The sequence below is a fragment of the Rhineura floridana genome, chromosome 4 (genome assembly GCF_030035675.1).
Source record: "Rhineura floridana isolate rRhiFlo1 chromosome 4, rRhiFlo1.hap2, whole genome shotgun sequence".
Lineage (NCBI taxonomy): Eukaryota > Metazoa > Chordata > Lepidosauria > Squamata > Rhineuridae > Rhineura > Rhineura floridana.
The window spans coordinates 90,660,656-90,684,003 of NC_084483.1; the positions used below are offsets into that span (position 1 = coordinate 90,660,656).

Genomic DNA, 23,348 nt, shown 5'->3' on the forward strand with positions numbered 1-23,348 from the left:
ACCATCTTATCACTGAGCCTCCTGCAGATACCTGCAGGTAAGGGCCTTCTGCAGATATCATCTTATCAGGAGGTTCGTTCTGCACAACATAGGAAATGGAGCTTTAGTGTGGCAGCACCTACCTTTTGGAATTCCCTCCCCTTAAATATTAGACAGGCATCTGTAATCTTTTTTGGAACCTACTGACGACCTTCCTCTTTCAACAAGCCTTTTATGTTGAGACCTTATCCCAGTCTGCATCTGTGTTGGAATTGCTTTTTAATAGGTTTTTAAACATTCTTTTTAAAAAATGTTGTTATATAAATATATAAATATAATAAATAAATAGTTTTCTTTCTTCCAAGAATACTTCAAAGTAATTCAAATTTGTGTTTTTTTCACTCTTAGTCCAAAAAAAAGAGGTAAGTGGTTTCCCTTTTTTCTCCAACACATAATGCCAGCAAATAGTCGTATTTAACACTCTTGAAGTACATGAAAATAGAGTACCTCACAATTATGTAAATGTATTTGGGAGCAAAGGTCTCTTTTTCTTATAATCATTTAAGAGCAGAAAAAGCATGTCTTCTGAGAGCTCTATAAAAGCACTAGAAACCTGCTTTTAAGTTTTGCATTTTTTTTAAGTTACAGTGTGTGTGTGCTCACTGAAACAAGTTAACAGAAATGGGAGTTGCACAAAAATGTCCAATATGAACTATATACTGTTAGAGAGCACCAGATTCATATGCCTGGTGATAATTTCTTTTAGACTGTTATACATTCTGTCCACTTACAGTTGGCATTTGTACTGGCAACTTTGCAGAAATGTTTTACGATCCATGAACCTCTCATATATAATTTTTATTCATGAAAGGATGGAATTTCAACAAGATGGTATGCTTCATGTGGTTAGAGTGTCAAACTATTACCAGAGAGAACCAGGATCAAATACATACCCGGCCACAAAGCTGACTAGGTGACCTTCGTCCAGTCACTCTTTCTCTCTCTAACCTACTGCACAGGACTATTATGACAATAAAATGAAGGTAGTTGGTTGGGAAGAACCCTGAGCTCATTGGAGAAAGGTCAAACAATAAATATATTAATAAAGTATCACATATACTGTACAAGGATGTATTTAGGTGACTCATAAGGCAAACAGAAAATGTAGTCAAAATAGATGTATCAAGATGTTTATTAATTTATTAATTCACTTTTTACCTTAATTTTATATGTTAAGGACTCCAGATATCTGCTTCTTAAGATCAAGTAATGCACACACTGAATATAAGGACCTACATACAAGTACCACTAAGCCATAACTTTTCAAACAGGTTCCTGCATAAAGGGCAGATACCTCCTGTCAGAACTATGTTGCCTGATTAGTTAGCAGTTAATTCGCCCAGAGATGTACTCTTGGTTCATTGAGGATCAAAGTGACATTTGGATGGAGGTGCTTTCTTTCCTGCAGAGCAGAGTGTGTAAACCATTTATATCTGTCCTGAAACTATAATTGCTCAGTAAATTTAAGATCAAAGCTAATGGGACACTCTGCTCAAGACTGTTTTAAGTTATTCAATACTTTTCTCAGTTTGTCTCTTGTACCTTAATCCTCAATGCATTTCCTAGGAAGGATGTTCTACCACATCAATGAAACTTGCTTCCAAATGGTATGTTTAAGATCACAGCCTCAGGGGGCTAAAAGAAAAGTATTATCCTTATCTTCCACTATTACTCCAAAAGAAAAGTAAACTATGGGAATATGAAGGAGGTAGAATCAATTACAATATTATGTTGGTTGAATTTTTTTAGCACACTCTAGCTTTTTCTAAAGCTAAACCAAGTCATTGCATTATTTACAGAGATAATGCTTCAGGGTGCAACATGTAATAGGTATATCTTTAGAAAAATCCCCATTTCCTTTCCTACATTTTGTCATAATCATATGCAACTTTGAAAATGGAAATGGACTGCCTTCAAGTTGATCCCAAGTTATGGTGACCCTATTAATAGGGTTTTCATGGTAAGCGGTATTCAGAGATGGTTTACCATTGCCTTCCTCTGAGGCTGAGAGGAAGTGACTGGCCCAAGGTCACCCAATGAGCTTTGTGGCTATGTGGGATTTGAACCCTAGTCTCCCAGGTCGTAGTTCAACACTCTAACCACTATGCCACACTGGCTCTCTTATGCAACTTTAGTGAGAAGATAAAGATCCTAAAAAAAATGCTTTGAGATCTGTTAGATAGTAAGCAGTCTATAAATGGAAATAATAACAACAACAATAATGGCCCACATTACTAAATCATATAAAATAATAGAGTTGTTCCTCAGTATGTTTGTCATCTTTTTGTTCCCACAAAATAATTATTCTACACTGTCCCAATTATCTGAGTTGTTCCTGCAAACAAGTTATTCTAATTCCAACTCTGAGTATCCGGCTGGCAATACTGATCATTTAACAAAGTTATGCATTGGGTTGCCTTATAACTGAATACTAAAATATTCAAAAGTACTAATGAGATTACAGTAATACCTCAGTTAACAAATCCTTCAGGAACCAAGCTTCTTTTGAAAATGAAATGGATTGCCCTAAAGTCAATTCCGATTTATGGGTGACCCTATGAATAGGGTTTTCATTGTGAGCAGTATTCAGAGGTGGTTTTACCATTGCCTTCCTCTGAGGCTGAGAGGCAGTGACTGGCCCAAGGTCATCCAGTAAGCTTCATGACTGTGTGGAGATTCAAACCCTGGTCTCCCAAGGGCTTTTTAAAAGGTGAAACTCATCAGCTTTGCTTTGCTGTGCTATAGATAAACTTTCAAGCCTGTGCTTTTGCCATCAGGTGAAACTGACCAGCATGTGCCTTTGCTTTGCTAAGGTGAAACTGACAAGCCTGTGTGTATGCATTAAAGAGATCTCTTGCTTTCCCAGGGCTGGGGAGGGAAGGATCTAATACGATTTAGAGGAGGAAAAGGAGGGGAGAGGGTGGATGCCAGGTAGGCACCCTTTAAAGCCCCTGTTGAAGTTGTCCCCCCCCCTTCAAATTCAAGGCGGTGAGTTCAAGATGGAGGATGGAGCAGTAACTGTTTTCTAAGCACCGGGTCATGAGCTTTGTTTTAATCCCTCTACGCTTACTACTTTTAATAATTAATTGAAATTCTAGCTACAAGGTTGTGGGCTGAATTTCCTCCTGCTTTTCTTCAAGTCTGCTTGTTTTTATTGAAATAGTTGTTTGCTGGTTGCAGCCTGGGGGATGACTGCAGAGTTTGGAGCAATTATGGTGCTCCCAGACTGAATGCTGCTGATGGAGCTGTTTAAACTTTCAGAATACAGCAGGTTTGGGAAGAACCTTGGCTGCAGGTCTCGTCTTGTATAATCTTGTATGAACTTTGTATGAACTTTTATAAAACCCTTGTTATCCTCTGTGTTGAAATCATCAGGGGGGGCTGAGCTTGATAAGTTGGTTATAATGGTTCATACTTTTGCACAAAAAGCTCAGGCTTTTGTTACTTCAGCATTAAAGGGACAGGCACAGAAATCAATTATAAATTACTGTGTCCCAGCTGAAGATCTTTAGCAATTAAACCCCAATTGTCCCATACAATGGCAGACTAGTGTCTGGGCTTTTGGTTCTTCCAAGAACCCTGCTACATGGGAGAAGGAAGTAAAAGGATCTCTCTGAACAATGAGTCCTCACTCTGGCCTCTCCCAATAATTCTGCTAACCTGGGTGAAGGCAGTGAAATAATTCTGTTGAACAACGTGCCTTGGGATTCCAAGGAGGATCCACAGGGGATAGGCAATTGGTCACTGGATCCAGATTTTCTGGAAAAGGACTTAGCGGGCATGCAGCAAGAAAATGTAAACTATATTCCACCCAGGTATATTACAAGCCCTCAGGAAAGACCCACAAAGGACCCAGGCAAATTAAGTTGTAAACAGGAAGAGAATATATTCAAATATTGAAGAGACCAGTGTTTCCTTTCTGCTCAAACTAATCAAAACATTTTCAACAATTTATCTTCCATTAAACAAGAAATTTCTGGTCTGAAAGCTACACTTCAATCAACAGCTGCCCTGATTGAATTGGGAATAATAAGAGCAGCTCCACCCAATGCTTTTTCAGACAACAGCCCAGCTGATCTTCAAGCTGCTGATTCTGAGTTTAGGGGTGCCAGAAGAGCTTCCACCACTTCCCCCCCCTTTTTTAAAGGTCAACCTTCTTCTTGACATTTGGAAGAGATAATGCTGGATTGGGCTACAAACGCAGAGACTATAACAGCTAACTCAGCTAGAGAAGATGTTCTTGGAACTATCACTGAGGACTGTAATTTGACTCTATCAAACCCAGATCTAATTCTGCTGGATGAATGGTATGATGACCTCCAGGGAGAATCCAGACAACAATCCCCACCAGAACCAGCACTGTGTGAAAAAAGCTGCAGGGAGCTGAGATTAAGGAACAATATTCACGACAGCAAATATCTGGTGTTGGTTTGACTTTACAGGAGGACTTGTCTCCTACTAAGTTGGCGTGTAGTATAACCATTTTTAATTGGCTTCTTAGAAAGTCGGATAGTGCTTGGGTGTCTAACCTAGAGGTGTTGCAGGACATACTGGATACCTTGGGCAATAACTGCGATTCCACAATGCACATAAAATGCTTCTGCGTATACCCCAAAAGATACAAGATGAAGAGAGGCAAAGTGAACTTGAGATTTACTAATAATGGACAAGCTCTTCATTTTTGGAATCTCCTACACAAATTTAAAGATAGAGAAATTTCATTCAAATTGGGCACATGTTCTACCCATGATAATTTTAGACGTAAATTTCATATTAAGAATTCTCATATTCAACGTACACCAAGGTTACAGAACAATAAGGTGGGATTTATACATAGTGAGGAGTCTCCTGAAGTACAGGAACTGTATGAAATGGATTATATAGGAGATGAAGTAAGAGTCTCTGGAAATGAGGAACAAATGATTTCACAAATCCCCTTTCCAGGAACCTTAGATGTATCCTTGTCTAAACTTAAAAATTGACTCTCTGCAATTGGACTATAAGAGTGGAGCAGGATCCTTTTTAGGGGGAAAGGCTATTTTATCAGAACTAAGCCACCTAACTCAAATAAATTCAGAATGGGATAAGGTAGAAATACTGGGAACAGCCCCAGGAGAAGGGAACAAAGGTAGAGTGGATCTGGGATTCCACTTGGGCACTTTGCATGCTCACATGTATAGATCCCTCCTTTAACCTCCTTTTACCTCCTACTACCTTGAAGGTAATAGATTTGCTTGCCTGGCAGCCTGTCCAGAGGACTGACTCCCAATAGATAGATACCAACCTGTGTACACAAGATTTCTATCTTGAAATATCACAGGCTGGAGGAATAAATTGGTTGACAGAGAAGTTACACAATATCTTCAGACTTTTGATATAATTTGCTTGCAAGAGACTTGGCTACAGGAGGAAAATTCCTTAAGTATCCAAGGATTTATGATTTGGGAACAACCAGCAAAGAAACTCTTTAACAGGTCAAGGGAGTAGAGGGTTAGCTATTGCAATTTCAGCCACTCTAGATTTAGAGGGGATTGAGGTCAAAGAGCAAGTTTCTAACTATTTTCATGTTCTAGTGATACAAGGATATAATTCAGGTCACCTGATATGTGTTAACATCTACATACCTCCAAGATCTACTAGCTCCCATGACGAGATATGGACAACGTTGGAAGACCTGCTAGATAGACTCCTCACAGATTATCCTAATTACCAACTATTAATCTGTGGAGATTTTAATGCTCAGGTGGGTGCAGATTACTCCTCAGTAGAAACAGCACTCAGTTTAGATTTAGGAAAAACAATAAATATACCTTGTACTTCATGTGATAAGACTATTAATAGATATGGCCAAGCCCTCTTGACAATCATTTTCAAACATCAATTTATCTGTCTAAACAGGACCTACTTAGATTGTTCAAATGGCTACTATACATATTTTACAAACAAGGGAGCTAGTGTGGTTGATTATATTCTTGGATCTCCCTCGTTGATCCCCTTCATTCAATCCATGGAAATTGAGGATAGATCCAAAAGTGATCACTTCCCTCTCAAACTAACACTGGATCTGCAGAGGGGGGAAATCTCGTGTTGTAACAGATTACCATAGAGCCTGTAATCGACAGGGAGAGAAACAGATTATATGGTCCCCAAATGGATACTAATATTAGGGAGGTATTACAAAGTGCTGAATTACAAGAACTCTATCAGTCTGTTGTAGAAGGATCTTGGCATATTTGTGAAATATTCTGGGACATTTTCACTGCACTTTAACCATACTTGACCATAGCATCCTCAGTTAAGTCTCCCCTGGCAGTATGGTCATGGTTTGGCAGGGAATGCAAATCTAAGAAAAAGGAACTAAACAGATTCGCAGGGTTGTTAAGACGCTTTTGCTCAGATGAAACTATCATACTTCTCCAAAAACACCGAAGTGATTATAAAAACTTGCTTAGGAGGAAAAAAGAGCGCTTTATTAAAATAACTGGAAATCCTTAAGTCTTGCCTTTATTGAAGGAGATGAAACAAAGTTTTGGAAACTGATACAGGGAGACTCCTCTTACAGCATGTATAAAGATGTGTTTCAAATCACACCTGAAAAATGCTTTTCCCATTTTAGTGCTAATGGAGAATTTTAATATATTCACACATATAAACATAGGTTATTATATTAGAAGGTATAGGTATATATAATAAAATCAAAAGGAACTAAAGAATTAAGCAAAGAAGGCCACAGGCCTTGGGATCATAGGGAAAGCAAATTCAGTTTGAACTTCCCAACCCATGAAAATGAAGCAAGTAGGCCTGTGTGTATGATTAACTTTTGATTAACGGCCGTATTGTTTTAAGCAAAGGAGGCCTATAATCCACGATGGATATATTTTTAAACGTTTTATCCTGAGAAACTGATTTTAGTGAAACAGATAACAATGACATATATTCTGTTCTTGATTTTGTAGAGCGAGAACACCGACTAGCAGAAGTATTTTACAGCTCTTCCAAAGTCAGAACGAGAGGAACTTTGAGCTTTAGCACACATTTTAAAATAACTTGGTGTGTTGTTTTTTCACTTTTGATAAATAGGATACAACTTTCTAAGTGGGTATTCATGGTAAATAAGTATTTTGAGGTGGCTTGCTTTGTCTATTCCTCTGAGGCTGAGAGACACTTAGTGGCTAGAATCAGCCCCAGTGTCTTCCCTAGACCAGGTGGTCTCCAAACGCAACCCAGTGTTTAAATATAATCCTCCCTCATAAGCTATGTATTTTATAAGGAATGGGATTTCTGAGAAACTATAAGGAATAAGGAACCCTATAGCAGGCTAATAAAACTATGATGCTCATGGACACCCTAAGTTAACCAGTCTCAACCTGGCATTGTGGTATTGCTTAAGGAACATGTTGTAATGTTCTCAGGTGTCCCTGGGTCAGCTTGGCTAATCAGAAGCCATGAAAGTATGCGTGAAGGCCCACTCACGATAAGTAGAATGAAGTGTATGGTACAAACTGGTCTCAACTGGCCTAAAACCATTAGTAACGTGAGACAAAAGAATAGTGGTAACATCGGTCAAGGAGACAGGGGAGTATTGCAAATATTAGTCAAGGGGACAGATTGACATTAGTCAAAGAAGACAGCAGGACAATGGGATGGGAGATGGTTGCAAATTATGAATATACATATACTCATTTTAATAAAATTATCTGATTGGTTGGAAATATTGCAGGAGGAAGGAACTGTTACGTTATGTGGAAAGGAACTTGTGGGATTGGTAAACTAATGTCACATGTGTATTTAGTACCATATAAAAGATCTATGCAGACTGTGCCTCACTGCACTCTCTCCTGGATGTCTCAGAGAGACTGACCCTGCATATGCTTGTAAAGAATAAAGGCCTACCTTTTTGCTTCAAGCCTGTGTCTTAAAATTTCTTCAAGGACCCCCAGCAAAAGATCCCATAGGAGATAAATTCTCCATCAGTGCCATCTTTGACAGCATTGGAAAAACAGACACCAGGGACAAGCTCACCTCCCAACCTTCCTGATTGGCCCTCTGTCTCCCCTTTTGAAGTTATAGAATTAATTGCAGCATTGCGACTGGGAAAAGCACCAGGGGTGGGGCATGATCTCCCCAGAGGTTTTTATTGTAGATGCCAACTGGTGGGCACTGATTTTAGTGAAATTATTTACTTATAGTAACTATATTAGCAAACTTCTAGTAGGTTGGCGGACCAGCATTGTTGTGCCAATTTTTAAGAAAGGCGACCCTAACAACTATAGACCTATCAGCCTTTTAAATGTGTCATCCAAACTTTATGCAAGGTTTCTTTTGCTTAAACTCCAGAAATGGGATAATGACCACTCCTTTATTTATGGTGAGCAAGCAGGCTTCAGAAAGGGCAGGAGTACAATTGACCAGGCATACGTACTCTATCATTTAATTATAAAATATACCAAGAGCCCAAACAAATTTATTTTTGCTGCTTTTATTGATTTTTCATCAGCTTTTGATTTGATAGAGAGGAAGCAATTATGGCAAAAACTGGCCATGAATATCATCAACAAAAGGCTACTTTGGCTTATTCAATTACTATGCCAGGATAACCTAATGCAGGTAAAGGTTGGTCTCCAAGGTGTTTTAACACAACCAATCTCCATCAACCGAGGGGTGAAGCAAGGCTGTATTTTGGCCCCCTTTCTGTTCAACCTGTATATTAATGATTTAATTCCTGGCATGGCCTTCCTGTTCTTCTTTCCTCCCACAATTGATAATTGTTCCCTAAACAAAATAGGACTTCAAAGAATGCTAGGTAGATTTGGTCAGCTATGTAAAGAGGAACACTTGAAGGTCAACTATTCCAAATCCAAAATTATGGTTTTGGGAAAAGGGTTCCAGTGCATAAATGGTCCCTTGACAGGCATAACATTGAATAGAGATTCAATTATTTAAATATTTGGGACTTCATTTTAACAAGTATTTATCGTGGAAGCACCACCTTAGCAAATTCTAGGTCTATTGGACAGCTTAGGGAAAAAATCTTTCCTACCCTGAACATTTTTACAGCTAAAATTATTGCCCAAATGCTATATGGGGCTGACATCTGTGGGGAACACCTCACATCCATGTTGGAGGTTCTCCAAAATAAATTTATGAAACAGGTTTTGGGACTTTGCTCCAGAACACCATCAGCCCATCTGAGAGGTGAGCTAGGCCTTCCTTCGATTGCAGCTAGAATTGACCTATCCTTTTTTAGATATTGGCGCAGATTAAATGGGATGGAAGACCAATCTCTGACTAAGCTTTGTTGGTTTGAGCAGCTGAGACTCAGAGGTTGGGCACAGCAGTGCCAGGAAAAGCTTGAAGAATATAACCTTACTATGGACAGGTTTTTATCCCTCAACTCATGTGCCCTTAAAAATTGGATTTTTGATCATGATGTAAACAGAGCTTGGAAAAGTTACTTTTTTGAACTACGACTCCCATCAGCCCCAGCCAGCATGGCCACTGGATTGGGCTGATGGGCGTTGAAGTTCAAAAAAGTAAGTTTTCCAAGCTCTGGATGTAAATCAGGACAGGGCAGCAATTGTTGGTGCTCAATTTTCCATGTGGTTTCCTAAGCCTAAATTAGATAATTTAAGGGCACACTATCATGAAATCCTGACGCGCTCTAATCTCCGCAAGGCTTTTACTAAACTTAGGTTTCAGTTGATGCCCTCAGCTTATCTTGATGGAAGATATCATGGGATCCCACATGAGGAGCGGAGATGTGTATATGGATGCTGCCAGATTGAGGACATCACACATTACTTGTTGTTCTGCCCACTTTTTGAGGATTCCAGAGGGAAGTTCCTGTCTCCCACAGAATGTGTCTTCTTTATAAGAGGACAAAAATGTGTATATCACATATAAAGTGGCTCAGTTTGCTCTAGCAGCAAAGAGGTTGCATTCTTGTTACTTGGAAATTTAGAACGTTTAATATTATTGTTTTAACACTTATAAAATGATGTTATTAAGTGGAATATATTTAATGCTGATTTCCTGACCTGTTTTAAATCTTATATTTCTCTCTTTTAGTATTTTAGTATTTAATAATATTGTAAAAGTCTATGGCCAATCCACAATAAAAGACTTCATCATACTGTTGAAGCTATTCCCGGCATCTATGAGCGGGTGTAGGAACCTATCCCTATTCTTTCCACTTTATTCCTACCTCTGCTACCAAAGTCTCTGTTACAGAAGTAACGCCCAGGAATGCATCTGCTTTATTAACGGAGGTATTACTGTACACAATGGTAACATTTAATAAATATTAGCAGTAATGTTGATTATGCAAATGTTAGTTTTAGCATCTATTTAATTACATGCCATAGTTCTTATAGGTAATTAAAATATTTAGTGTCAGTTATCATAACACACTTTTTATAGTTCCTGATTATAACACAATTACAGGGAATCAGGAGTTTTCTATTATATACAGAGGCGTTGGCTTATTATCTGCCAGAGTCCTGGCTACTATTATAAGAGTTGGTATTGTGCAAGAGACATAAAAATATCAGGGTGATACCCAACGAAGTCATAATGTGAGCATGATTAACTTTGGATCTCACATTCAGACGTGTTTAGTAATCTCGGTATTTTTCAAGTTAGTCATGACTAAGTTGCACTGAAAACAATGAGGCTTGAGTTAATCATGAATTTGGAACCAATATGTGGATCATGTTTTGCTTTTTATCCTTTGTGGAAGTTGCTTTAATAATTTTGTGTTCCCTCTGCCTGTCAATGAGCAAATCAGTGAATGCAATCCAGACAATTTACATATATGTTATTGTCTAGCTATACCTACTGTGACCAGTATGTAAGAGAGATTGAGAGCCCCAAAGTATATAAGAATTAGCAAATCCTTCCACCATTAAGGTTATATGTTAACTTTGTTTTGTATATTAAAGGCCGATTTTCAGCTGCATATACCTTTTATACACATTCACATGTACAGCTTAAACTGGCAAAATTTCTCCTAAGAAGAACAATGGTAGGGAAACAATCCCCAGAGGCAGATAATCTAGTGAGTGGAACTATCTGACCCACTCTCAGATATTCTTTATAATAAAGCTGGTATCACAAGGCAACAAAGAATTTTTGTCTATGGAATACATTATCTTATCAATTGGGACTATTGGAGGAGTGGCTCTGTGGACTCTTAACCATTCCCTCTTTAGTTACAGACTATTTTAGGGTTCGGGACCTATGGTTCTCCACATGTTGTTGGACTCCAACTCCCATCATTCTCCATCCATGAATACACATCAACACCCTTCAATGTCAGCTCTCCCAAAAATTATCCCACTCACAAATCAGAGGTTCTAACACTTTACTAAAATCTTAAAAGAAAAAAAATAGAGTGACAATAATATCTGAAGGGAGTTCTTACAATTGAACTATAATTTCAAACAATTATGTCAAAGAAAATAAATGTCTAGTCATAAGGAACTCAGTTAAATCAAGAAAAGCAAACAACTGAGACTTAAGAGTGAACTAATTTTAATTTTAATAGTTGCCAATTATAAAAGTTTACAATACTCCTGCAAAGACTGTATTAGTAATTAGCAACTACCAATGAAAGAAATTATAGTTATAACAATAATCCTGACTATTTATTTACTTTGTAAAACAAAAAAAACTATACCACCAACATTTTTTTAAAAAATATGGTGAACAACATCAAATCAACATGAAAATTACATTGGTAAAGCAAATACAGAATATGTCATAAATCAATAGATCAGATTAGTACATCAATATAGTTGGATCACCCCTCAAGTGAACTGGTAAGTTTTAAGCAGGTGTCTAAATGTCAATAATGTACATTCCTGTCTGATGTTCATTGGAAGCGCATTCCAAACGGCAGGTGCTGCCACACTAAAAGCCATGGTCTTAGTGAACATAAAAGGAACCTTCGGAGCATATAGCACTGCTAAACGTGTTTCTCCTGAGGATTAGAGAGATACAAGTTAAGGTGTTCTCAGAGGTAACCTGATCTCAAGTTGTTTGGGGCTTTATATGCCAATAGCAAGACCTTAACTTGTCCTGGCAGCACCTCTTTCAGCACAGGTGTTAAGCATAGTCAGTATAGCAGTCTTGTTGCTGCATTCTGCACTAGAATGCATTCAGCTTCTGGACCAACCTTAAGGGAAGCTTCACATAGAATGTATTACTGTAATTCAGTCTAGAGGTTGCCAGTGCCTGGACTACTGCAGCTAAGCTATTTCAATTTAGGAACAGTTGTAGATGTCACAACAGCCAAAGCTGGCAGAAGGCACTCCTAGTCACTGAAGCCACTTAGCCCTCCAGTGACAGAGACAGATCCAGGAGCACCACCAAGCTACATGCACCCCATCCAGAATTGGCAATTGGCCTATTTGCCGGACCCTGGAACCACTCATACAGAGACTCTGTCTTACCAAGATCCATTTTTATGTCCTCATCCAGCCCACAGCTGTGCCCAGACACTTGTCCAGTTCCTGCATGGCCCCACCTGACTCATAAGGAAATAGAGTTGGGCAGTGCTTTTAGGTAAACACAGGGTCTCCACCCCACTTGCTTCACTGGCCAACCCCATGACCATGTGGGTTGCCAAATCTCCCCTCCTCCCCCAGCCCAGTTCACCAAAGCACCCCTTTCTCCCCCCTGCCCCTGCCTGACACTGGTAGCTGAAGATCCCCCTTTCCTCCTCCCCTGCACGGGTTACCAAACCTTTCCCTTCCTCATCCCCACGGGCTGCCAAACCTGCCAACCAGCCTGCTCAGTCCCAGGCCCAGCTGGCCTGCTTGCTCCCAGGCCCAGCCTATCACCTGGAATCCTGTTTTGGCAGCAGCTGTCGAGTCCCAGGCTGCAACTGCTAGTGTGTCCCACCACATAGGTCACTGGCCTGGCCCACCCTTGCCGTCACACTGTCACATCATAATGGATTGATGGCATAAGGGCGTACATTTCATATATAGAGAGAAATGAGGTACCAGTACTTGTATCTTGATAAAAGTACCATGGCTGCCAGCACAAAATGGTACTCTGCATCAGTGAGTACTGTCACAAAAAAAAGCACTAGACTTGGGTGTCATCAGTGTATAGATGTGAATCTTTAGGTACGATGACATCTAAAACTACTTCCTCCTTTGGGTTGCAGTTCTTTTTGTCTTCTAGAAGTCATCTCACCAACCTATGCAATACATTAGCATACTTTTGGCCTCCATGAAATCTAGTTTTCTTATACTAAAAGCAACATACAACTACATAACTATCCTTAAAGTCTCTAGAATAGTTGAAAGAGTTGGCCATGCAACACGTTCAGTTATAATCTTGGAAAAGACCACTCTAGAGGCAGATTGGCAGCCTTTCCAGAATATGCATGAGACAGCAATAAAATAAAATTTATATAAAATACTGATTCATTCCTTCTTTTCCTTACAAGTGCTGAGCAAAATAGTGTATAGCACCATAATTAAGCCTGACAGAGCTATTGGAGGTCAGATAAAGTTTCTTCAGTGGCTGAATCTGGCTTGCAGGTCAACTATTTGGCCCACCCTACTCTGGACATTTTCATCTCAGCAATGGCACTGTATTTAAACAGCTTGAGGTAGATGGCTGGATGTGATTACTCTTTCATTTGTATGTTCAGATAAAATTTTGTTTAAATTAATTATTATTCATAACAAAATGACATTAGGTGTACCTGTGACTATTTTCCATTGAATGTTTTCCTATTATATAACGTAAAACAAATCACTTTGCTCCTTGATATTTCTCTTAAGTAATATAAATGTCTACTATGAGAAAGTATAAGAGAGGTCCGCTTGGTAAGCAATACAAACATGAAATCGATTCATATCTGTTCATTACCAATGGGCATTGTCCCATGAAAGCCAAGCTGGTCTAGTGGATTGAGGCAAACAAAAACACAGTGAGTTGAAAATGTCAGATTCTGTCTCAGCCATGGACTCACTTGATAGCTAAATCCAGGTCTCCTATTTTTACTTTGGAAATAACAATTATATATCTGAAATGGTTGCTGATAAAGTCTGTGGCCACATTCACACCAGACATTTATTTCACTATTATTCCACTGTAAATATTCATGGCTTCCCCCAAAGAATCATGGGAAGTGTGGCTTGTGAAGAGGTTCTGCGCGTTGTTAGGAGGCTCATTTTCTCCGCAGAGAGCTACAATTCCCTGAGTGGCTTAATAATCAATCTCTTTTCCCAGGGGACTCTGAGAATTGTAGCTCTCTGAGGGGAACAGGGGTCTCCTAACCACTCTCAGCACCCTTCACAAACTACAGTTCCCAGCATACTTTGGGGAAAGTCATGACTATTTAAAGTGGAATAATAGTGGAACAAATGTACAGTGTGAATGCAGTCTGTGTTGCAACTGCCATCTCTGCTAGAGGTGAAACAGGTCTGTAACAGCTAATAGAGCATTTTAAGTTATGGCCCCATCTCTAAGTAATCTGTTTATTTATTATTTATTTATTGTATTTATATACTGCCCCATAGCCGAAGCTCTCTGGGCGGTTTTCAGTAACTAAAAACATTAAAACAAATATACAAATTTAAAAACACATCTTTTAAAAACAATTTAGAACACAATTTAAAAATTTAAAACAATTGTTGTCATTTGAATTTTGTCACACCTGACTACTTAGGCATGCTGTTAAATTATTTTTTAGACAATTACTTCATATTTAAAATGAATTAGATATTTGTTGTTGTTATATGCCTTCAAGTCGATTATGACTTATGGCGACCCTATACTTGAACTAAATTTCCCATTGATGGGAAAGATGCTAATTCAGTTGTCACTATTTTATTGTTGTTCATGTTTAAAATTACACACACACACACACACACACAACTGATGCTGTCTACTTTGAGGGTTTTTTGATTTTTTAAATCATATTCGTTTATTTTGTTATTTCAACATTAAAATTCATAACAAATTTTTAAAAATTAAAAGAAAAAAATTAAAAAGGGAAAGGAAAAAGAAAAGAACAAACAGAACTAAGCTAATTAATTTGCAAACAATAAATTACAATCAGGAGTAGGCAAAAACATAATTCCATGTACATAATCAAAAGGTTTTTTTATCTTTTTCATTTAGAACATTACAAGTGTGCTAAATAACATTATCGATTTATTCCATGTATTCAGGGAATGGGACTTTACAATTGATTAGGTGGCCTTATATCTTTTTTCCTTTTTCCCTTTATTTTTTTGTGAATTAAAAAGTGGGTATTAAATTCCTAAATAAAAATAAAAAATACAAACAAACACTCGAGTTAAATGTGCATCACTAGACTATTCAGTAGCATGTAAACTGCTTAAGATTATGTTGTTAATATTTTTGTCATTCCATGCCCCAATGAACACATCCCCAAATTCTAAGGATTCACTTTGCAACCAACCATCACCGTGTTTTAATGAAGTCTATATAGCAATAGCACACCTGTCTTATATACTTCTAAGATAACGTCAAAGATCTGAAAAAACATTTTATTTTTATTCTAATCCTTTATTTTATTTAAAAATCACAAATTTTGTACAATGTGATGTAATATTTGAAAACTTGTATTTTCTTTCAACAACAGATGCTCTAATAAAATGCCTGCTTTCACCTCTTAACTGCAGTCCAAGCCCCTGCACCAGGCTGAGTGCATGGGGATGGATTGGACAGAGGTATCATTCCACCTAGCCCTACCAGCTTCCACCTGCAGAGTGACATCAGCATCACCCCAATGGTGTGAAGCTCCCTGTTCTGCACACCAAACACGCAGACAGGCAGATACTGCCTATAGGATCCCACTGGTGATAGTCTGCAGAAAGCCGCAAAATGAGATGTTCTGTAGGCAAGGAGGGACTGATTCAGTCAAGGATCCTTTGGCCCCACTGCCATGACTTCACAGCAGCAGGTCTGATCCAGGCCCAATCACTGCATCAGCTACAGGCTGGCATAGCAAATTGCCTGACCCCACCTTCTGTCCCAGCCAGCATAAGCAACAGGGCTGTGGATGCAGTAGTGTATTATACTCCACTGCTGCCAGCCTAGGGTTTGTACTGTCCTGTAATCCTTTGGATCAACAAAGCACATATCTACATTCTGTGGACTACCAAGAGATGGGACATCCTATTCAGACAAGTTGTCATAGCCTCATCTTTCATATACGGGCAATTCCTTTTTCACATCATACAATGCATATTTGCATCATGAATGTTTTTCTGTTTTAAATTTTCTAATTTTTAAAAAAAATATTTTGATATTTGAAATTTCTGAGGTTTAATTATGTTTTACATTTTGTATACTGTATATTTTTGTCATTGTAAGCCACTTTAAACCTAGATGGTGAAAAGCAAAATATAAATTTTAAAAATGTAATAAATAATAAATAAATATTTCTAAGCAATACTTTTATTTCCTTTTTTTATGCAATCAATGGAAAGAGTATGTAGTCTATCCTGCATAGCAAGATGCTGGATTACAACTATAGATCTTAGGAGGCGATAATAACAATTATCTAGCCAGACATCTTCCATAATAATATTTCATTCCAAAATTTTATATCTATTTCACTACAGCCGAGTGTTCATTAAAAGTCATGTACTGTTGATTGAAAAGGCACCAAGTGAGTTGCATCTGTAGGACAATTGATTCACTATTCATCTACCTTCACAAATAAATCAGTGCTTGGCTTTCTCTTTGATAAATCCAATAAAGTATGCCATCTCAGTTTCTAACTTTAAAAAGATAACAAAAAATGTTGAATAATTCTTAGCTACCTCTGATTCCTTTTCACTTTCATATGGTCAACTGGTATAGTTATGCCAACTGTGTGGGGCTGGGTGCAGGAACAAATGACTACATATAGATTGAAATGGGTTAAAAATGGCCAGAACATCATTCCTTGCAGCTCAGAGCTGGGTACGGCATAGGGCAGGGATCCAATCATCATGGCCTGATCCCTGGCCAACACCACCACTGCAGCCTGAGTGTTGGGATAACATTGATGGGTGTTGCAGGAATCTCAGACCTACAGAAATGCCAAAAACACGGTCAGGCCTCCTATTAATGTCCTAGGAGTAGACCAGAGGTAGAAGGTTCTCGCTCAGGTCCATCCTAAGGACCCACTTCCTAGGTGTTATCTGGCACATCCAATTGGCTTCCAAAGCAAGGCCTGGGTCACATAATAGCTGAACAGTGAACCAGACCAATGAGCCACAAGCCATTCACCAGTAGATACAACTAGTTCCTTTTCTCTACCTGCATGATGGCAGAAAAAGGAGAGCCCAATAAAGAGGGACTCTAGGGTTGACTTCCAATTAATGCAGAATTCTTTAACTATATTTCAGAAAGCTGTGGGATCTGAGTATTGTTCACACTCAATGGGCCTTATCCAGTTCTGTAGCTCCGCTGGCACAATGGACTTCCCTGTGCGCAATGGAGCTTCCTCTTCCTCTGCTGTCCCCTCCAGCCCCACTGCATACCCTCCAGAGCAGTTTTTTTGGGGGGAGGGGGAGGGGGAGGAGGAGAGGAGCTATACACACAGGGCACTGGATACAGCCCAGTAATTTAATCCAATCAATACAGGTGCAAACACGGATAAAATCTATATTGAGTATCTTTTATAGCAGGAAAAAAGCTGTTCAGCATGGTGCTGCTATATCAGTACCTTTTGTGATCTGTATGGAAACTCATTGCCTTTATTGTGCCTGGCTCTGACACCTAAAAAAGTTGACATTTCTATTCAAATTATATTTAATGGGAACTTAACAATAGGAACCTTCTTGTGGAGTTAAGTTTCTTTATAATAGGAACTTAACTCCATAAAAATGTAATTATATGTGCTACATTTGTTCATAGAATTAGGCCTGCTGAGGTCTTGGAATACATCTGCATGACAATACAATTTATCTCTCTGTGAAAATAAAGTGTTGCCTAACAGCTGTCTGATTTGAGTTTTCCACATTTCAGTCCATCCTGGTTCTAATGAAAGTGTGGGTACAAGTATAAACTGTATTTAGAAAGCACACCTTAAAAGCTAATTCTTCTTGTGTTAATTATACTAATAAACAAGCTAATTCAAATGGAATTGTCTTAAACAGAAAGGTATTTTCAGTAGACGGGGACATTCAAACATTCAATTTGTTTATTTTCCTTTGACTAATTCTGTATTTCTTAAGTTTCATGCAAAACTTATTGTCACAGTCAAATTTCAGACCTCAGAGTGTTCCTCCAGTGCATGCCCAATTCATAATAAATCTAATTTATGGCAAATACGAAATAGAAAGTAAGAGGAAAGCAATCCAGCCATCCACTCTAACAGCATTCTTGGCTTTACTTACACTTCTGCAACTTTATTCTGTGCTGGTTCCACACTGATCCCCACTGCAGAAGATAGTACTGGGTGACCAGCATATACTGCATTTTAAACATGGTCCTAGTTTCATTCACTTATGACATTTCTAGTTTATGACAGAAGCATAAAAACCACAAGCACAGGAAGTCACTATCTGGGTATGCACTAACATTATTTTTATATTCCCATTTCATAATCCCTTATATGCACTCAATACACTCCCCAATAAATGCTCTTGTAAAATATTTGGCAGCATAGGAAAATATCCTTACAATTGTCTCTATGTGGAGCCACCAATCAACATTTGCTGGCTCATGCTGAACATATATATAGAAATACCACTTTGGGTAAAAATGTCTTCATGCCATCCTTGCTATATCTATGCAAGTTCTAACTATTAATCAAACTTCTGTGCTACATTTCTTTCAGAAGCAAAAGCACACATCATCTTTATTTTAGATAAAAACTAGCACTTAAAGGCCCTGGTTTGGACCAAAAACTATATCGTATTTACAGATCCTTCATATATTTGACAAATTATAATTAGCAGTTATATGACTTGTCAAAGTCTCTACTAAAATGCTGTATAACCACTGTATTTATGACTGTCCTTTGAGAATACAACAAACGCACACAATTATTCAAGATTATTCCAGCCATTAAGTTGTGAGATTTTACTGCTGCAATTTGAATGGATATATTTCTTTTCTAGCAGGAAAAAATATGGAGTAAACATTGCTCTTTTAAAACAATAACTGAAAAAATGCTTTATCTAATTACCACCACATAAAAAACTAGATTATTTCCCACAGCTTATTGCATGTTCAACCACAGAAACGGTGACAGCATAGAAATCTGATGTAGAAATCATAGAGGGCTTTATTTAATTTTTTACAGTTTGACAATTTGAAGTACAGTGTCTACTCAAATAATATAAATGCAAATATTTGATATGTCCTGAGTCATTAAATAGCTTTTTTATGGCAACCTGCCTTTCTTCAATTAACCTATTTTTTTTAAAAAAAAACCTGCAACTTGTAAAATAATATGGCCCATTAAAGTTTCCATAATGTTATATTTGCACCTGTTTACACTGGAGAAGTTTATACTTTGAGTACACTATATAAACAATGTGCTTCCTGTGACAATCTTTTTCTCCCCAGGAATGATTAGAAATTATTGCCATGAAGGAAGACATATGACACATGTTACATCAGAATAATAAACTCCATATGGATTTTGCTGGAAGGGCCCTTGGGTTAGATACTATCCTTGCTCAGCCATGAAGCTCCCTGGGTGATGCTGGGCCAGCTACTGTCTTCTAGCCTTACCTTCCTCAAAGGGTTGTTGTGAGGATAAAACAGGAGGAGGAGAACCATGTTTGTATGTCACCTTAAGATCCTTGGAGGGAGGTGGGATATAAACGTAATAATAAATAAAATAAAATGGTAGACTCCTATTTGCATAGGTTTTGTATTTTGATATATATCTGCAAGTAGTAAATGAACAAAATCGAATAGTAACCCATGGTCCTATTAAAACCAACTTTCTGGGAAGCCTTCTATATGCAGACTCAGTTCCAATCCTTGCCCACTGATATTTCCAGATTTCAGTTCTCCTGCGTTGTATTTTAAAAATCTCATCAGTTTGAAACTTTTCCCTGAGAGACAATGTTTTATCATTACTGAAGCATAAATATCCAGCTGTCAACTAATAAAAATATCCAAGGTATGTTCTAAAGGTACATGAGTCCATCACCTTGCTAAAGCCAAGCAGATCTGGGTCTAGTCAATGCCTGAATGGGTGACCACTTCAAAACTACATGTATGCCACCTTGGGTTCCATAGTGGAATAAAGGTAGAATATAAATTTAAGAAAAGAAACAAATGGTATAATATTAAACATATACTGATGTTCTCATTTTAAGATGTTTTTTCTTGAACAGTATGTGTTCAAAACATTATGTATTATGCAATAAACAATCAGAGATACAATACTGTGCATACACACACCTGCATGTGCGTACACAAATACCGAAACAATATTCTGCTGAAGACTTGGGAGTCGGTCATTTTATGTGATATTCCATCACCTCCCCATGGTTTAGATGTATTTAGATATTATTCAGGTCTTCATATGCATTCTAAAATTATGCACAACACCTTTTTGAATGCTATAGTCAATGCATAAAAGTGTAAAATGTTAACAGCATCATGATCTATTCAATACTATGCAATGGTTTCAGCCTGACATCACTAATTCCAATGGCTCCAGAATCCAACAATATCCTAAAGAAACACCATGCACTTTTATGCGCATTTGGATTTCCCTGTTTTTCTCCAACTGCAGTTCCTTGTGTTATATTGTAGGCTATTTTCAAGAATTTCCTGAGTTTTGAAAGTGGTTTTTCATGTGGTGCTTTTGTAAGAGGGGGCAATGGTCAAGACTGGCTCCACTGCATTTGTACAGTTTGCTGCACAGCCCTGTAGATCAAAACCAAAGCATTTAATTCTCAGAACCTTAAATGATGTACTGTACGACACATATCACTAAGATATCTATACAAATTGCTTTATAGTGTGCTGACAACATCATAAGAATGTCCAAATAATTTTAAATACCATCTATTATTTTCAATTCTTTTTTTAAAAAGTTACTCAAGAAAGATGTTTCAAATCACTGACCACTTCATGAAGTTCACTATGCAAGTGCTATTTGAAGCCTTTACTGAAATGTATTTATAAATTGGTATTACAGACTCATCTCATGGAAATATCTACTCATAAAGAAGTAGCTTTAGGCTGATAGCCCAAGGAATAATTCTGAGCTAGAAAATCAGGTACAGACATTTTGGTATGGTATGGGGAATTGATTTCCCTCCTCACACAGTTTAAGTTTTCTGTGACCATCTACTTTCATATTTTATTTCATTTATTTTTGGTTAAAACAATAGTTGTAAACTGAAAATGTTAATATGTACATATACATAATATTGTCCCAAACAACTAGATGTCAACTCTTCAAGAAACAAAGAAAAAGTTAACTGCTGCATTGAGTACATGGAAGCTATACACACAGAGCATGCTATCTCCGTTGGCTTATTAACAAGAAAACAATGACAAAATAAAACTGAAGAAGATTTTTTATATAATCCTTTTTCACAATAATTGCAGGCAGGTGTCTTGTATTACTAAAATGCTTCTTACAGGTGTCTACAAAACCATCAAGCATTTGGCATTAATACTTTGCAATAAAGTTCAATTGGGAAAATATATCATGAAGTACAGTGACATCCTGCCTTATCTAAAGGAGAAGTGTTAACAGCTGACAAGCTGATTTAAGTGATCAATAGTCCTGGTTTGCCCTTCCTCCAACAGACTATATTGGGCAGAGAGGTAAGAATGGGTAAGCCCCCAGTTATAAACAAATTTATATACCCAAAGCTGCACTGGGAATCTGACCATATCTGAAATTGCCTGCGCACAAAATAAATAAATAAATAAATAAATACCCTGCAATGAAAATCACATTTTTTCCATCTTTGATAAATATGAAACTAAATTTGCATGACAAATTTAAGGTGAATGGTCCCCAGTCCATTAACTGCTTAACCCAGAATAGTATCCCTGAGGTTGTTTCTATATTGTGGCCACCTAAACTCACAGCATTCTATTTTCCCCAAAGCATTTACCCTTATTTTAAAACTTGCACTACTAATTCTTTGCATCAGACTACTTCCCAGCCAATCCTATCCTTTTCTTCTTAGAAAACACTTAACATGCCCTAATGCTTTTACCCAGTGAAACCCATATGCCTTTTCACTGCTCAATTATACAAGAGCAAGCTTATAAAGAACAAGCTTTTGAGGTGAAACCCAAAAGGACATTATTGTCAAACCACTTGCCACTACAATTGAAGAGAAATATTGAAATCACTTAGCAAAATCCATTAAAAAGTCTCCAGCAATTACCAGCTTTTATATGTTTCACAGGAATCATGCCAAGCAACGTAAAAGAAAAGGGGGTGAACCCCACCGCAGTGTTCCCCCATCCAACCAAATGCCTCTGACATTTGCTAAGCAAAACTATCATAAATCTCAAAGAAGTTACAATGCAAAAGAACAAAAAATATCCCTGGTTAAATGAAGCCAGGCACTAATTTGATATAAAACATTTTGCAAATATTAAGGCTTCCCTTAAGGGATCCATATTTCACAGTTACAGCCAAGCTATTAAAACACACGATGGCAAGAGATGGGATGGGATGGGAGAAGGAGGAGGGGAAAGGAGTCGATGAGTTTTCATACCCGATGCTTCCTTGGTCCAAGTGCAGAAATGACCATAGGAAAGTGAGAACTAAGAACAGAAGGAGATCCAAGGAGGAGTGCACTGGGATGGCAGAAGGTGGTACTGTCTTTCCCACTGTGGGAGTTGACCTGCGTGTACTTGGAAAACCCTACCTTTCCCAGGTAGGAAAGGATGACTCTCTCGCTGCCATAAGCCTGCATGGCAGGGACATCCCTGCTTCTCCATCAGAACCAAGTTTCTGGGGCAAGGCACACGCCAAGCCCTAAACTACTAATTGGCTGCCAAGCCTATCCTACCCACCCCCCATTCATGCCACAGATCATCACCACCAACAATGCATAGGGCCAGTTTAGTCCACCCCTCCACAGTGCCCTCAGCAATTTACAGACCTGCAGCAGAGCGAGAGATCTGAGGCATCCACAGCCCGGTGCTGAGTCTGAATACAATGAGACTTACTCCCAGGTAAGTCTGTGCACATAGGATTACAGCCTTCAGCAGTCTGCGAACAATGCACTGCAGAGTGTGTGCGTGTGTCTTCGCAAAACTGCACCAGGGACAAACAGCCAGGCGTCTCTTTGCAATCAAAACACACGCGCGCGCGTGCCCAC

At 38.2% G+C, this 23,348-nt stretch overlaps 1 protein-coding gene across 2 annotated transcripts in view; it reads right to left on the reverse strand.

The window, feature by feature from the left end:
* The window catches only part of HS3ST5 (heparan sulfate-glucosamine 3-sulfotransferase 5), a 344,265-nt gene that overhangs the window by 320,366 nt on the left and 551 nt on the right, over nucleotides 1-23,348 (reverse strand). The gene's annotated exons all lie outside the window — the stretch shown is intronic.